Consider the following 16,226-nt stretch of genomic DNA (forward strand, 5'->3'; position numbering starts at 1 on the left):
ACCTATCCTCCTGAGGTAACCAATAATAACAATTTGTGTTCATCTTTCCACACTTTCTCTACACTCACATGAATTACATGTTAATTATATTTATTATATTACATATGCAATATAGAATTTTCTTTCTTGAGATCACACCATCCTACTAAGACTATATTATCAACATCTTCCCAAGTCAGTTCATATAGACTGACTCATTATTCTCAATAGCTATGTAACATTCCATAATATAGATACCCCATACTTTATGTAGGCTTTCCTTTATTGATTGATATTTAGTGATTTCCAGGTTTTGATTCTTTTGTGTTGGTTTTCTTTGCTTGCTGCAATAAGTATCTTTAGATAAAAAGGTAGATAGATATAATATATAATATATATATATACATATATTGATAATTTTATTTTGGTTGAATAGGGTCAAAAGAACTAAGAGAAATGTATAATAAATACAGACTCTGGTAAGGCTTGAAGATCTAATGTATGTAAAATTTCTCCTATGCTCTCCTCATATATCATAAAAATATTTACCACCTCACCTAGAGTTTTATTTTGTTTTGGGACAAGCACTAGGGAAAGTTAAGAATCTGAGCCAACACATGATCTGCCCCAAAATAATATGCAGTATTAAAGGACAGAAGACACAGATGTGGATACACACACACACACACACACACACACACACACACAAAGTGTCTTTAATGAAGAAAAAATAAGTTTAAGATTTAGGTTGGGTGTGATCCTTAAATTTGGTTTGCTGGCAGTTTTTATTTGTGTTTTTATTTTGTTTGTGAGGGAAGAAATACATGTTATTTAGAAAGTTTGAATTAAAAGGGGAAAACTGGGAAGAGGGAAGTATTCTGGTATTGGAAGAAAAGAGAAAAAGCAAAAGTCAGAAGGGAGGAAAGGTTCATAAAAACAGACACCAGAATTACCAAGAAAAGGAAGAAAAGGACTCCCATAAAGAAACAGCCATCTTTTCTCAAAGAATGTGGGCACGTGATTCATTCTTCTTATCATAACCTGTCCCATTGATCTAATTTCAACCCTGACAAACAGCAGCCTGTGTTGGCAGGACCAAGCATAGTCCTGGAGTTCCATGCCATGTTTATCTATGCTGCTGCCCGGTTTGCCTTCATTTCTCTCATTTCTATATTCCTTGGGGATGCAAGGGAAGATACCTTTGCTTGCTGTTCAAAGATTATACCACTAATGAGAAAGAGAAAAGCCAAAGGAAGCAGTTCTCACATGCTATAGTGAGAACCCCACCTGCAATCTTTCAATCAAATACCTTCCTCATGACCTTCATCATCTTGACGCATTTGTATACCTGAGCATCCTGGCATGGGGGCCCTCTGCTCACTCTCAGATTTCTGCTCCAGGGAGGTAAAGTCCTAACAAGACTTGGTCACTGCTGTGGCCCCATTACCTAGCCCAGTGCCTGAGACAAAGAAGGTATCCAATTAATATACATTGAATGGACTCCAAAAAAGAAGGCATAGGCAAAACTGTACTCCTTATCCCAAAACACTGTCTGGGAAGCATAATGCTGAAAACGCAGCCTCACATGTAGTAAGTAAAGCCAAAGGAGAGAAATAAAACTCCTGAATGATAGCAAAATACATTTTCTTTCTATTTAGCATACGTCCATTATCTATTATCCACTTGGTTTGGCTAAATCAATTTTTCAATGTTGGGCCTATGAACATTTTGAACTGGATAATTCTCTGTTGTGGGGGGTGATGGGGGGCATGCATACTGTGCTATGCATTGTAGGATGTTTTGCAACATCTCTGGCCTCTACCCACCAGATGCCAGTAAAATGTACCCCTCCCCATGTCAGTTGTGACAACCAAAAATGTCCCCAGACATTGCCAATTGTCCCCTGGGGGGGGGGGTGAAAAATTACCCCTAGTTGAGGACAATGGGTCTAAACTGTAAAGGAGCTAGTTACAGAAATTATTCTAATTCCCTGGCTAGTGCAACAATTTTTTTTCCCTGGAATTTCTCTTCTTGTCCATGATTTCAAATCTCATTCTCAGTCCTAAATGGAAGTCAGAACCTGAGGAGGACCCAAATTCCAGCTATTGAACACTGTGTGCGGGCAACTTGAGAGACTAAATGCATTTTTAAGCTTCAGACACACCACTGGAGAGAGTAAATTAACTAACGTGTCTAAAAAAGACAGACATTAGTGCTATAAACCCAGGGAAATGATCTTTGAAATTAAACAATGCCATTCAACCTTCAAGAACAGTGTCAGGTAACCGGAGAAACACAAGGCAGGAGAAATGAAAGCCAGAGATGGGTGAAATTGGCCTTCCTGAACAAAATTAATACAATTAGCTCTAAATGTTACATTTGTAGAAAAGAAACCCTTGAGCCAAAGGACAAATGTATGGTGAACTCTCAGCACCCGGAAGGAGTGTGAAAGCGGTACATATGGCACGGGTCACTGAGAGTCCGTCTCCTTAATTTGGCCATTTTCTAAAGGGATTTTACTTATACGCTTGGTCAGTCTCATTCCGTTCCTGTCTAAAGACTAAGCAGCATTCCATTCCCTAATTGCAGCTATTGTAAATGACTTTGGGTGGGCTTTCTCAACCTTCCATAACATGTTCACTTTAATTACTGAAAATGAAAGACTCAAAGCATGGCAACTTACCCATGCTGTGACCTTGATTGTTGCATCAATATTTTTCTACTAAAGAGGAAACTCCTCATGAGTCCCCTCCACCAAAGTTGCAGGATGCTGCATTTGTCACAGGAGCGCCAGCGTGATGACGCACAAGGGCTTTTGTAGCGCGCTGACTTCTAACTCTGTTGGCAGGGTGGCCAGCATGGGGTGAACAGTATTGTGCATGGACCACTGTAGCGATTTCCCAAAATGAATCTAGCAAGGTGGGGCCCCACTGTTTTCCATTTATGCACTGATGCCTGAAATTCCACTTACTAGAGCTCAGTTTTTAGCATAAGGCTTTCAGTCATAATAGACAAGCCCTCGAGAGATGCTAGGGTGAAAAGGGGGAAATTGAACACTTCGTGTCTTATAATCCGTTGGTCTATTACACCTTAGAAGGAATGAGTTTATCAGATCCTTTCCTACAAGAGATATTTTAAAAAATAATAATTTCAAACACAGACTTAACAGGAAATGAAGACTTACATCATGAAGACATTGGATACTCAGTGGTGATGGGAATAGGTCTAAAGGCACAGATGGCAGGTTAGACTCCCTAAAATGCAGACTGTGAGATGGAGGTGAGCGTGCAGGAGGTTCAGTAGAGAGTGCTGTTGGGATCTCCACTTGTAGAAGGAAGGGGAAGGGAGCAGGTCTGAGCAGAGGGAGACGTTGGGCCATGGTGTAAATTCAGCAAAGGTCTCAGCCAACCAAATGGGGAAATCTAAAGATGGGACCAACCTGACCCATGTGGGATGAGGGGAAGAGCTCCCCTGGGAAGGGGGCATCACCATAAACAAAATGATTCTTTTCAGCCAACGGCAATTCCCTAAGAGGACTGATAGCACAGGGCAGCCTAGCAACAGGGAGATCGGTGTGGTGCATTGCTGTGTCCACAATTAATATATTTTACTTTGATATACTTTTGCTAAGAACAGATACTGGCTATGGAAAACTTACTTAGTTGAATGATGACCCCTTATTAGAGCTTACAGTTTTGCTGGCCTTTTATGATAGAGTTGTTGGGCAGATAAACAAATGGACCACTTGCTCAGGAGTCTAGGTGTTTAATTCTTGTCACTTCATAATAGACCTACTTGTGGGCTTATGATGGATTGCTGGCCTCGAGGTCTTGAATTTTTCATAATGAAACAAGGAAACCCATATGCATTTCCTTTTAGGTTATAATAGCTCTGGCTAATTGGAGAAAATGGGACGGATACTATCAGGTACATTGTTTGGAAATCAGTGTGTATACTGCCAACTTCTCTTCTCCGTCCTCTGAGGAGGAATATTTGACTAGATAACACGGTCTGCTCTTGATTATCTACAGAGGTAGAGAGTCTTACAGGTGGCCCACAAAAGCATAGCTGATAAGATGTCTTTACATCTGACTTTGAGACACACAAATTATGGTTAATTCAGAAAACTGAGGTGCTTAAACATGTCTTCGTCAAATTACCACTAACAGCCATGTGTAGAAATATTCCAATGGGCAGAAAGGCCAAAGCAACCCAGAAGGAAGAGTGACTTGAAATAACAACTATAAGGCCTTGGTCAGAGAACCCAGATGGAGGAGCAGTGATTGAGGGTTTATCCAGTCCAGCCTATGGAAAGAAACTTCTGGCAGGGCAGCTGCTTATCCGAGTCTCACGGGCGGGAATGTTTTGCAAAGTGACTGAACACTGAAAAGAGACTCCATATGTTCTATACTCCTTTTTAAGGGAGAGTATACCTCTGAGAGTTATTACAGTGTTATTGTATTCCCGCTAAATTAGGTTTAAAAAAACTGAAATAGATATAGTCTATCTCTGCTGAGCCAATTTCTGCCATGGAATGTCTATAACTAAGATTTATATTTAAAACCAGCAAACATGTGGCATGATTAAATTGGAACAAAGTCAGGTGCAAAAGAAGAGAATAGCATTGCGTATTAGATTATAAAAATTAAGGAATTCAGAAACTAAATATCTGCGATAGATGGTAGTGTAATGACATTTTATGTCAAACATCAGTGCCTGTGTGTGTGTGTGTGTGTGTGTTTTGTTCTCAGCCAGATTCCACCAAACAGAGGCCAGCTAGTTTTGATAAATGGTCGAATTCCATTGAAAGCTATGAACCCTGTAAAGGAATGATGCCGCATAAAGCATCTTCATTTGATACCTGCAATTTGCACCCCACAGACACACGGGCTGATTTCTTACTCCTTGATGGATGTCACGACTAGGCCTACTCATATTACTAACAATTTGAAAGTCTCTTACACTTGAATCGATGGCTCCCAAAAGTGCATACTACTTGGATGCTCTCACAGACATTTTAGTCAGCCAATTTTAGGATTTCTAGCATGAATTTCCATTTGGTCTTCATATTTAGTAGATTGGTATTGATACATGTACACTGAAAATAGTGGTAGCCCTCCAGGCAAAATATGGCATTCATATTTATTTATTTTAACTGCATAGTTATAAAATACAACCAGCTAAAGGAAAAAAAAAATTATAGCCTGGAATAAATGATAAAATTACAGTGTTTTCTTGTAGCCCATGAATACTGAAAATTTCAATTAACCAAGTGAAAAGCCATTGAATATGCCAGCAGGATTTATAGCCCAGACTAATGACCATCATCTGCATCCTATTTAGCTAATGAAGGTTTGGAACACTTGTGGATAATTAAGGGAAAGCTGATGGGAGGAAATTTGAGCCATGGAAAGATCAAATCTATTTATGTCTGCATTTAAAACTAAACATATCTAATAGTTCACTCGATCAAGGCATAATGCCTGTTCATTTGGGATAAGATAGATTCCCAAAAGTTATGAGCCACCGGCATGGCTTGGTGGTTGAGCATCGACCTATGAACCAGATTAGCTCCCCAAACATGAAATTCATTCCTCATTCACTTATTCAATAAATTCTTATTGAACACCTACCATGTACCCCTGCCCTTGTGGATCAAAATGAGAGCACCGTGATTTCCTTAATGTTTTCCCACCACTTTCCCTCTTCTACCTTAATTAAGTTTACAGCTCTGGGTTTCACTTTACACAAGTAACTACCATCCACCTATCTGTCATAACAGTGATGGCATAGCTGCAATCCAGAGGCAGGATGGGAAAGGACAGGGTGTGCAATAGGGTACCTCACTTATTCTGAGACCTGGGAGGGCACAAAGGGGTGAGCCTCAGACTCACTAATTGGTAGACACTCATGTGAGGAAGATGAAAGCCTGAACCAGTCATTTCATTCAACTGTTAATATCCCACTTAAGTAGGAGCACCTTAAAACCCCCTCTCTGGACCCCCACCATAATCTCCAACAAGTTTGTGTTTAACAAAGGCCACGCTTCAAGGACCTGCAATCCTAGAGTCTATGTCAATGTTGAAAATGGCATGTTGTAGAAAGTCAAATGACAACTCCATCTTAAGTACACATGTTTGTGTCTTTCAGAATCACTCCCATGTCTGAAAGGAAGGCCAAGTACAAAAAATCAGCAAAATCAGAGCCTACACATATCCAGGTGAGCATAACTCTTAAGTCAATAGATCTCAACCATTGGTGGCATAAGAATCACCTGGGAGTCTTGATAAAACTCTAGAGCAGTGGTTCTCAACTTTGGCTGCACATTAGAATCATCTGGGAATCTTTTTAAAATCCTGATTTCTGGGCCTCATCCTCTGGAAATTCTGTTTCTTTGTTACTAATGTTGTGGCCCCACCCCATAACAAAGAAACAGAATTTCCGGAGGATGAGGCCCAGAAATCAGGATTTTAAAAAGATTCCCAGGTGATTCTAATGTGCAGCCAAGGTTGAGAACCACTGCCCTAGAAGTTCTGATTCAGGAGATATGGGGCAAGGCCCAGGAATCTGCATTTCTAACACATTTCCAGGTAAAATTGATGCACCATACCTTGAGAACCAGTGATCTAAGCTATACCCAAGTAGTTAACAGTAATGATAACTTTTATAACCTCATAACAGAAATAAAACAGTATTTTTGACTGGAATTTCCATAGCATAATTTTAATTAGTAACAATACTAATAACACTTTCTGACATTTATATAAAACTTCCAATTTCTAGAGCTCCTCAACACACACTGTTTCACTTGAATTTCCAAACAACTCTATGAAGTAGTTGTTATACTCACTGTAGAACACTAAGAAACAGAGAAATGCCCAGCCGGCATGGCTCAGTGGTTGAGCATTGACCTATAAACCAGGAGGTCATTGTTCAATTCCCCATCAGGGCACAGGCCTGTGTTGTGGGCTCAGTCCTCAGTATGGGGCATGCAAGAGGCTCTCTCTCATCATTGATGTTTCTATCTCTCCCTCTCCAACCCTCTCTGAAATCAATAAAAAAAAATATTTTTTAAATAAAGAAAGAGAGGTTAAGTGACTTGCCCATGTTTTCTTAACTAGTAAGCAGTTAAATCAAGATTCAGGTCATTGGCCTTCAGAAGTATTTCAAGGATAGCATGTGCTATGAGAATTATACTCTGGGATCATCAGAGTACAATATGAAATTCACTTAAAAACTAACAATGTGAGGTTACTCTAGTCTCATATCAATGTCAAAGGTGCTTTACTAACAACTTAATATTAATTCCTTCTTCCTCAGCATTGTTTATAAAAGCTAATGAGACTTTGCATTCATGGTGAGTTTTATGAAAGAGATTTCTTTTTATTCATTTCAGAAAGGAAGGGAGAGGAAGAAAGAGATAGAAACATCAATGATGAGAGAGAATCATTAATTGGCTCTCTCCTGCATGCCCCCTACTGGGGATCAAGCCTGCAACCCAGGCATCTGCCCTTGACCGGAATTGAACCTGGGACACTCCATGCACTGAGCCAAACTGACTAGGGCTAAAAGAGATTTTTTTTAAAGCTTCCTTAAAAAAGGCTAGGTCAAGCAGAGACTGAGAAATCCTATATAATAAAAAGCTAAGGGAGGGAAAATGGTGGAGGTATAAACGGACATGTCCTGTGCCTTGTCCTGGAGCAGATAAGGGTGAGCAGCTGAAACGGGTAACATGCAGCCCGAATAGGCAGAGGATTTTCAGCTGAGAGACTGTCTGCAGCTAGGAAAGACCGAGAACCCCCAGGAAAAAAAAAGGACGGTTGGAGACTGCGGCTGAAGCCTCTCGTGGTGCGCCAGCTAAGCAGGGGAGACTGCGCCATCTTGGGTGGTTGTTGCTGGCATCCAGAGACCAGCTACTAACCTGGAAACAGGGGATCTCAAGCAGCGTGACTGCCTGAACTCAGACGAGCACTGCTTCTTCTCACGGAAAGGTTAGACATCCCCTAAAGGTGCGGTTTGCAGTTCGGGTTGGAGGGAGGACCAAGTATCGCGCGCGCTGGGCGGAATCTGCGCCCCACAGAGTCCGCAGCCGTTGGGACCAGCGTGACCCGCGAGTGGGGAAGGGGCCCCACAGGGCTGCTGGCAGAAGGGAACGCGAAAAATGAGCCCATAGCTGGACTGGATGTAAAGTGGCAGCCTTGGACTTTGCCAATCTGCTGGCTGCTTGGTGCCAGGGGCAAGTGGGCGCACGGAGACTGCACGCAGAGACTGTGCGCAGACCTGGAAGGTGGAGGCTTGCGAATTCGCACAACTATCAGGCTCTTGTTACAGTTCCCCTTAGATCCGTGCATTTGATTATTAAACCCAGTGCATGGGATTCCCCAGTTGGGGTCATTCGCAGAGCCTGTAGGGGAAAGTTCTTTTTGGGGAGCCTGGGAAACAGCGGGCAGTGGCAAGGAACCAGCTCTGGGCAGTGGTCTTTCCCAAATCAGTTCCAAATACCATAGAGGAAAAAAAACAAAACAAAACCCTACTGATAGAGAGGACTTATAGCCTCAGAGGTCAATCCAGACACACTGCCACCCAGAGGCAGAGCCACGAACTGTCTCTTCTGCAATCACAAATAAAGGCAGTCTGGTAAACAAATACAACCTGCCTTAAAATCAGGACTGTGGTTTACGGCACGGAGGGACAGCGTATCGCAGGGAAATTCAACACTCTCCTGAATGCCTGGCAGGACTGAGGCGTGCCAAAAAGAAGAGTGGAAGATCTGAAGCACCTTCACTTCCGAATATTTTTATATATTTTTTTTTAATTCTTTTTTCACCATTTCATTAAGAACCTATTTTATTTTTATTTTTTTTATTTTTTATTTTTTTCATCACTTGATTTTACCTTTTTAATTACTACATTTTTTTAACCAGTATTACTGCTATCCTTTTACCATTTTTTCAAGTGTCATTTTATTTTTTATTATTTTTTTTATTTTTCTTTATTTTATTTTGGGATTAGTGTTATACACACTATTTTCATCATTCCTTTAGCATCATTTCTCTCTATCTCACATTTATCCTTAAGCCAAAACTCTCTTCCTCACTTTTCCCCTTTTGTTGTCCTGTTTCTCTTACCCTATTCCTGCTTTGGATTTTACCTATTCCTTCTTTCTACCCACTGTCTAAATTTCACTCTGCTTATATATCTAATTTCCAATCCCTCGCTCTCCCCATACAAATAGCCTCTTCCCCACCTCTATTTCATTCTCGTACATTTTTTTTTTGTCTTTTTGTTTTTTTCTTCTCTCCCTTTTCCCAATCTCATTTCGGCACTCCTTTTTGTATTTTATTTTTCTCTTTAATCTTTTTCTCTTTTTTCTTCTTTATCCCCTAATTCTCTTCGCTCAGAGGGTCACCTTTATTTGGGGTTATTAATATCGTGAATGCATTTAGTTCGTTGCCTTGTATGTTGTGCCTTGTTGTGTTGTATTTTGTGCCTTTGAATCAGTGCAGCAGAGAGAGAACTACATAACCAAACACCTTGAGAAGAGAAATCATGGTGAAACAAAGAACCAACCCAAATATGAAAGAAAAACAGGCATCATCAGAAAAGGAAGTAAACGAAATGGAGGCAATGGAGGCAAGCAACCTGTCAGAGAAAGAATTCAGAGTAATGGCCATAAGGTGGATGAAAAGAATGGAAGACCAATTCAACAATATGTGTAGGAACCAAGAGGAAATGAAGAAGAACCAAGAGGAAATGAAGAGAAACCAAGAAGAAATGAAAAATGACATCACTGCCATAAAGAACTCAATAGAAAGCATCAACAGTAGACTAGAAGAAGCAGAGAACCGCATCAGCGAGCTAGAAGACAAGGTAGAAAAAAATACCCAAACAGAACAGCTTCTAGAAAAAAAAAATTAAAAAGCAGGAGGAGAGCCTAAGAGAACTCTGGGACAATGCTAAACGAAACAACATCCGAATAATCGGGGTGCCAGAAGGAGAGGAAACTGAGCAAGGAATAGAAAACCTGTTTGAAAAAATAGTAACAGAAAATTTCCCTGATATAGGGAGGAAAAAACTCACACAAATCCAAGAAGCTCACAGAGTCCCAAACAAAATGAACCCGAAAAGACTGACACCAAGGCACATAATAATTAAATTTGCAAACACCAACGACAAAGCAAGAATCTTAAAAGCAGCCAGAGAGAGACAGAAAGTTACCTACAAAGGATCCCCCATCAGACTAGCGACCGATTTCTCAACAGAAACACATCAGGCAAGAAGGGAATGGAATGAAATATACAAAGTCATGCAAAGGAAGGGTCTGAATCCAAGAATACTATACCCAGCAAGGCTATCAATCAAAATTGAGGGTCAAATCAGGAGCTTCACAGACAAAAATGGTCTACAGGAGTTTATTACAACCAAACCAGCAATGCAAGAAATGCTAAAGGGTCTGCTGTAAATAGAAAAAAACAGGAAACAAAGAAGGAACGCAGCGGTAAAGAACAAAAATGGCGACTAACAAGATTCTATCAATAATAACTTTAAATGTAAATGGATTAAATTCCCCAGTCAAAAGGCATAGGGTAAATGAGTGGATAAGAAAACATGACCCATATATCTGCTGTCTACAGGAAACCCACCTCAGAAAAAAAGATGCACACAGACTGATGGTGAAGGGATGGAAAAAGGTTTTTCAGGCCAATGGAAGTGAAAAAAAAGCCGGCATAGCAATACTTATATCTGACAAATTAGATCTCAAAGTGAAGGACATAAAAAGAGATCAAGAAGGCCACTTCATAATACTAAAGGGAGCAGTCCAACAAGAAGAAATAACTCTGGTAAATATATATGCACCCAATATAGGAGCACCCAAATACGTAAGAAATCTTCTGGAGAAGATCAAGGGAGAGATTGACAGCAATACAATCATAGTAGGGGATCTTAACACCCCATTATCTCCACTGGACAAATCCTCTAAACAGAAACTCAGCAAAGAAACATCAATCCTAAATGACTCAATAGATCAGATGGAATTAATTGACATCTTCAGAACATTTCACCCCAAAGTCACAGAATATACATTCTCCTCAGGTGCACATTTGTCATCTTCAAAGATAGACCATATATTGGGTCACAGAAAAAGTCTCTTCAAATTCAAGAAAATTGAAATCATATCAAGTATCTTCTCAGACCACAAAGGCATAAAACTGGAAATCAACTACAACAAAAACAATCCAAAAAAATCAAACACATGGAGACTAAATAGCATGCTATTAAACAACGACTGGGTCACCAGTGAGATCAAAGAAGAAATAAAAAACATCATGGCAACAAATGACAATGAAAACACAACAATCCAAAACCTATGGGACATAGCAAAAGCAGTCTTGAGAGGGAAGTTCATAGCTCTACAAGCCTACTGCAAGAAACAAGAAACAATGAGAATAAATGACCTTACTCTACAACTCGAAGAATCAGAAAGAGAGCAACAAAAAAAGCCCACTGTAAGCAGAAGGAAGGAAATAACAAAGATCAGAGTGGAGATAAACGACATAGAGACCAAAAAAACAATACAAAAGATAAACAAAACCAAGAGCTGGTTCTTTGAAAGGATAAACAAGATTGATACACCTCTAGCCAGGCTCACCAAGAAATAAAGAGAGAGGACCCAAATAAACAAAATCAGAAATGAAAGAGGAGAAATAACAACAGACCCCATAGAAATACAAAGGATTGTTAGAAAATACTATGAACAACTCTACTCCAACACACTAGACAACCTGGAGGAAATGGACATATTCCTAGATAAATACAACCTTCCAAAACTTAACCAGGAAGAATCTAAAAATCTCAATAGGCCAATAACTATGGAGGAAATCGAAGCAGTAATCAAAAAGCTTCCAGCAAACAAAAGCCCGGGGCCAGATGGCTTCACAGGGGAGTTTTACCAAACATTCAAGGAAGACCTGAAACCTATCCTCCTCAGACTATGTCAAAAGATCCAAGAGGAAGGAGCACTTCCCAGCTCATTCTATGAAGCCAACATCACCCCAATCCCAAAACCAGATAAAGACAATACAATGAAAGAGAATTATAGGCCAATATCCCTCATGAACATAGATGCCAAAATCCTCAACAAAATCCTAGCAAATCGGATCCAGCAGTACATCAAAAAGATCATACACCATGACCAAGTAGGATTTATCCCAGGGATGCAAGGATGGTACAATATCCACAAATCAATAAACGTGATACATCACATAAACAAATTGAGAGAAAAAAACCACATAGTCATATCAATTGATGCGGAAAAAGCATTTGACAAAATCCAACACCCTTTCTTGATAAAAACTCTCAGCAAGATAGGAATTGAGGGATCATACCTCAACATAATAAAAGCCATATATGACAAACCCACAGCCAACATCATAATCAATGGGCAAAAACTAAAACTATTCCCCCTAAAAACAGGAACAAGACAGGGATGCCCCCTCTCACCACTCCTGTTCAACATAGTACTGGAAGTACTAGCCATTGCGATCAGACACGAAGAAGAAATAAAAGGCATCCAGATTGGAAAAGAAGAAGTAAAACTGTCCTTATTTGCAGATGACATAATACTGTACATACAGAACCCTAAAGACTCCATCAAAAAATTATTAGACTTAATAAATGAATTTGGCAATGTAGCAGGATACAAAATTAATGCTAAGAAATCCATGGCATTTCTTTACACCAATAGTGAACTTACAGAAAGTGAAACTACAGAAGCAATCCCATTTACCATTGCACCAAAAAAATTAAAATACCTAGGAATAAACTTAACTAAGGAGGTAAAAGACTTATATGCTGAAAACTACAGGACACTGAAAAAAGAGATAGAGGAAGACATAAACAGATGGAAGAATATACCGTGTTCATGGATTGGTAGAATCAACATCATCAAAATGTCCATACTACCCAAAGCAATTTATAGATTCAATGCAATCCCCATTAAATTACCAACGGCATATTTCACAAATCTAGAACGAATGTTCCAAAAATTCATCTGGAATAAAAAAAGACCCCAAATAGCTGCAGCAATCCTGAGAAAGAACAAAGTAGGTGGGATCTCAATACCAGATATCAAGCTATATTACAAAGCCACTGTTCTTAAAACAGCTTGGTACTGGCACAAGAACAGACATATAGATCAATGGAATAGAATAGAGACCCCAGAAATCGACCCAAACCACTATGCCCAATTAATATTCGACAAAGGAGGCAAGAGCATACAATGGAGTCAAGACAGTCTTTTCAATAAATGGTGTTGGGAAAATTGGACAGATACACGCAAAAGGATGAAACTAGATCACCAACTCACACCATACACAAAAATAAACTCAAAATGGATAAAAGACTTAAATGTAAGACGGGAAACCATAAAAATACTAGAGGAATCCACAGGCAGCGAAATCGCAAACATATGCCGAAGAAATTTTTCTCTGATAATGCTCCTAGGGCAATGGAAACTAAAGAGAAAATAAACAAATGGGACTACATCAAAATAAAAAGCTTTTGCACATCAAAGGAAACCATCAACAAAACAACAAGAAGACCCACTACATGGGAGAACATATTTGCCAATGATACCACCGATAAGGGTTTAATTTCCAACATTTACAGGGATCTCATGAAACTTAACAAAAGGAAGATAAACAATCCAATAAAAAAAATGGGCAACGGACCTAGATAGACACTTTTCGAAAGAGGACATACAGAAGGCCGAAAGACATATGAAAACCTGCTCAAAGTCACTAATTATACGAGAGATGCAAATCAAAACGACAATGCGTTATCATCTCACACCTGTCAGAATGGCTATCATCAACAAATCAACAAACAACAAGTGTTGGAGAGGATGTGGAGAAAAAGGAACCCTTCTGCACTGCTGGTGGGAATGCAGACTGGTGCAGCCACTGTGGAGAACAGTATGGAGCTACCTCAGAAGACTAAAAATGGAACTCCCATTTGACCCAGTGATCCCACTACTAGGAATATATCCCAAGAAACCAGAAACGCCAATCAGAAAGGATATATGCACCCCTATGTTCATAGCAGCACAATTCACCATAGCTAAGATTTGGAAACAGCCTAAGTGCCCATCAGCAGATGAGTGGATTAGAAAACTGTGGTACATATACACAATGGAATACTATGCTGCGGTAAAAAAAAGGAACTCTTGCCTTTTGCAACAGCATGGATGGAACTGGAGAGCATTATGCTAAGTGAAATAAGCCAGTCAGAGAAAGATAAATACCACATGATCTCACTCATTTGTGGATTATAGAGAACAACATAGACTGATGAAAAGGGACAGACCCAAAGACTGAGAAACAGCGATCAGGCTATCAATCCCCAGAAGGAAAGTAGGGGAGGGCGGGGGTAAGGGGAAGAGATCAACTGAAGGACTTGTATACATGTATATAAGCCAAACCAATGGACATGGACAACAGGGGGATGGGAGCATGAGTTTGTGTGTGGCGGGGGAGGTTGGGGGTTAATGGGGAGGATGAGGACACATTTGTAATACCTTAACTAATAATAATAAAAAAAAAGCTAATATGCAAATCAACCAAAGGGCAGAATGACTGGTTGCTATGACACACACTGACCACCAAGGGGCACACGCTCAATGCAAGAGCTGCTCCCCAGTGGTCAGTGAGCTCCCATTGGGGGAGCACCGCTCAGCCAGAAGCTGGGCTCAGGGCTAGTGAGCGCAGCGGTGGTGGCAGGAGCCTCTCCCACCTCCGTGACAGCACTATGGATGTCTGACTGACGGACATCCCTGAGGGCTCCTGGACTGCAAGAGGGCACAGGCCAGGCTGAGGGACACTGCTCCCCCCACCCCAGTGCGCAAATTTCATGCACTGGGCCTCTAGTGTATACATAAAGTCCAGATACAAAGTTAAGGTCAGCAGCAACTGTGAACCCTAGGAACATGGGAGAAGAGGTGTTAGCTTTTTAGTATGGGTCCCCCCACCCTACAGGGAGTGAACCTTTGATGTTTTCAGGTTAGTAGCTTTGGGGTAGAAACCTGTAGGGAGCTCTGAATCTGCAGGGAGCACAAGGGACTCCATGGTTTACAAACTGCACAGGAGTAAAAGACAGGACCTGAGCATGTTCTCCACAAACAGCCACTGGAACCAACTCCCTTGCTGTGCCTCAAACCCTTAACCCTGGTGGGAAGGATTCTGCACACCAGGTAGATGCTGTGCTTTGGGGCAAGGGATGGAGACACTATCAGAACACAATTCATGCACCTTACCACAGTATTTGAATGTGGCCAATTAGTGCCAAGAGGAGCAGAGCCACAAAGCAGACACAACAAAATGCATAATATCAGGACAAAAGGCACTGAGCAGGGTCAAGCTTCATCCCACACAGTGGCAGACCAAGTCTCCCTAAAAATCATCAACATAGGCTAACAGTGCCTACTCTGGGTCATCCCATTACAGTGGGGCCTTGACTTATGAGTTTAATTCGTTCCGTGATGGAGCTCGTAACTCAAATTACTCGTATGTCAAATCAAAAAGTGAACGAGTGAGACACGTGATGTTGGGCTGATGTTGTGGCGTTCACTGTGACGTTCGCTGCGCCAACTAGTGGTGAAATATCTGAAGCTGGCTCCTAACCCGAATTTTAGCTCGCAACTCAAAGCAAAAAATCGGCGGAGAGAAGGCTCATATCTCGAAAAACTCGTTAGTCGGGACACTCGTAAGTCAAGGCCCCACTGTATTTTTTCCAGAGCAGAATATCCTAATATGATGTGGTAAATGCTGAAGGAAGATGGATTGAAGGAATTGAGGCAAATAAGAAGAGCAAAATATTTATGTATATTCTGACATCAAACAAATAGTGAGGAAACTTTATATTAAAATTCTATGTATATAAGCATCTACATTTTTTTTTCATCTACAATTTTTGAGTCAATAGCTGTGGAACTTTATTTTTTTTAATATGTTTTATTGATTTTTTTTTTTTTTTTACAGAGAGGAAGGGAGAGGGATAGAGAGTTAGAAACATCGATGAGAGAAAAACATCAATCAGCTGCCTCCTGCACACCTCTAACTGGGGATGTGCCCGCAACCAAGGTACATGCCCTTGACCGGAATCAAACCTGGGACCCTTCAGTCCTCAAGCCAATGCTCTATCCATTGAGCCAAACCAGTTAGGGTTAGCTGTGGAACTTTAATAAGACATCA

General features: G+C 40.5%; 1 protein-coding gene across 1 annotated transcript in view; it reads right to left on the reverse strand.

Moving 5' to 3' along the window:
* RASGEF1B (RasGEF domain family member 1B) overlaps positions 1 to 16,226 on the reverse strand; it is a 523,636-nt gene that overhangs the window by 348,097 nt on the left and 159,313 nt on the right. The window lies entirely within an intron of this gene.

Source organism: Myotis myotis, unplaced genomic scaffold (assembly GCF_014108235.1).
Source record: "Myotis myotis isolate mMyoMyo1 unplaced genomic scaffold, mMyoMyo1.p scaffold_m19_p_1, whole genome shotgun sequence".
Taxonomy (NCBI): Eukaryota; Metazoa; Chordata; class Mammalia; order Chiroptera; family Vespertilionidae; genus Myotis; species Myotis myotis.